The 2,360-nt window shown below is 49.9% G+C and overlaps 1 pseudogene; it reads left to right on the top strand.

The window, feature by feature from the left end:
• The first annotated feature begins 298 nt into the window (after window positions 1–298).
• Window positions 299–2,360, top strand: LOC125135652 (aurora kinase A-like; annotated as a pseudogene).

Below are 2,360 nucleotides of genomic sequence, written 5' to 3'. Positions count from 1 at the left end.
CCAATCATGGCTCAGTGGAAACGAATCTGACTAGCATCCATGAGGATGCAGGTTCAATCCCTGGCCTTGCTCAGTGGGTTAAGGATCCTGCATTACCGTAAGCTGTGGCGCAGGTTGATGATGTAGCTTGAATCTGGTGCTGCTGTGGCTGAGATTCGGGCTGGTGACTACAGTTCCAATTTGACCCCTAGCCTGGGAACCTCCATATGCCGCTGGTGTGGCCCTAAAAAGGCCAAAAAAAAAAGAAAAAAGAAAAAGGAAAAAGAAACTGTGAGTCTTACATGAGACCATTATCTCCCAAAGAATGCATGTGATGCCCTGTATAATTCTTGAAGGACTCAGTCTTCGAGTCGGAGGTGAGAACCCCCAGGCATCATGGACAAATGTAAAGAAAACTGCATTTTGGGGCTTAAGACTACAGTTCCACCCGGTGATGATCCAAAACGCGTTCCAGGGACCCAGCACTTTCCAGCTCAGAATCCGCCTTCTGCAAACAGCGGCCAGGCTCAGCAGATCTTATGTCCTTCGAATTCCTCACAGCGCCTTCCTTTGCACGCGCAGAAGCTTGTCTCCAGCCATAAACCAGCTCAGAATCTGAAGCAGAAGCAGTTGCAGGCAACCAGTGGCCCTCGTCCTGTCTCCAGGCCTCTGAGTAACACCCAGCAGGGTGAGCAGCCCCAGCCGGCAGCGCCTGGAAATAATCCTGAAAAGGAAGTGGCATCAAGACAGAAAAATGAAGAATCAAAAAAAAGGCAATGGGCTTTGGAAGATTTTGAAGTTGGTTGCCCGCCGGGTAAAGGAAAGTTTGGTAATATTTATTGAGCAAGAGAAAAACAAAGCAAGTTTATCCTGGCTCTTGAAGTATTGTTTAAAGCTCAGCTGGAGAAGGCAGGAGTTGAACATCAGCTGAGAAGAGAAGTAGAAATACAGTCCCACCTTAGGCATCCAAATATTCTCAGATTGTATGGTTATTTCCATGACGCTACCAGAGTTTACCTAATCCTGGAATATGCACCTCTTGGAGCTGTCTATAGAAGTTTGATGAGCAGAGAACTGCTGCTTATATCACAGAATTGGCAAATGCTCTGTCTTACTGTCACTCAAAGAAAGTTATTCACAGAGATACTAAGCCAGAGAACCTGTTCCTTGGATCCGCTGGAGAGCTTAAGATTGCCGATTTGGGGTGGTCGGTCCATGCCCCATCCTCCAGGAGAACCACCCTCTGCGGCACCCTGGACTGCTTTCCCCCCGAGATGATCGAAGGCCAGATGCACAATGAGAAGGTGGATCTCTGGAGCCTTGGGGCACTTTGCTATGAATTCCTGGTTGGGAAGCCCCCCTTTGAAGCAAACACGTACCAAGAGACCTACAAAAGGATATCCCGGGTGGAATTCACCTTCCCTGACTTTGTGCCAGAGGGAGCCAGGGACCTCATTTCAAGACTGTTGAAGCACGATCCCAGCCAAAGGCCCACCCTCAAGGAGGTACTCGAACACCCCTGGATCACCGCCCATTCCAAACCAGCAAGTAGTCACAAAAAAAGAATCCACCAGCAAACAACCCTAAGAACCTTTGCGGGTAGAAATCCTGAGCCAGGGCTGCTGTGTAATCTGTCTGCAACCAGCCACTGACTTGTCCTCTGCTGCCGGCCCACCCTCGACCTGCAGGACGTGCAGGCCCTCTGCAGTGAGCGCCGCCACGAGGATCGTGCTACTCACTTCACTGGTTGTACAGTCAGTCCGGAGGCAAAGCTCAGGGGCAGCCGCCCCACAGCCTGTTGTGAGTACAGCGTCCTCGTGGAAGAGGCCTCGGGGCCCGGCTGTGGGGAAGGTGGCCACTTGGGCCCAACCAGTGGAAAAGCTGTGCCATAACCTCCCCAGTCCCTGTGTGCGTGTAACTTATCGGGTGGCCCAGTCTGAGAAAGCTGTCAGAAAGAACACGTGACCATTTCTTTTAAATGTTAGAGACTTTTGTACAGCCCTGTATCTTAACCTCCATGCCATCCCTGCAGGACTGCTCAGCATCTGTGCAGCACCCCGGGAGCCTGGCTGGCTGGCCCTCCTCAGCCATGCCGCCCCGGCGAGGCAGACAGAGCACAAATTCCTGGCTCCCCCGCTCGGGGCACAGCATGTCTTGGCTCTTTCTAAATGTTAAAGGTTTTTTTCTCTCTCATGATTTTGGTGATTGTTTGTAATCTTTGTAAAGTGCATTACGACATATATAAAATGATTACACTTAAAAAAAAATTTTCTTGAAGGACTGGAAATACCCCAGTCCTAACATAGCCTCTTAGAATATGAGAATTCAGAGGGGACTTGTTGATTCTCAGGTTAAATAATCTTGAGGGTCTTGTTGTTGTT

The sequence above is a fragment of the Phacochoerus africanus genome, chromosome 9 (assembly GCF_016906955.1).
Source record: "Phacochoerus africanus isolate WHEZ1 chromosome 9, ROS_Pafr_v1, whole genome shotgun sequence".
Taxonomy (NCBI): domain Eukaryota; kingdom Metazoa; phylum Chordata; class Mammalia; order Artiodactyla; family Suidae; genus Phacochoerus; species Phacochoerus africanus.
Note: the sequence above shows the minus strand (reverse complement) of the source record. Positions and strands in the feature narration are given on the sequence as shown.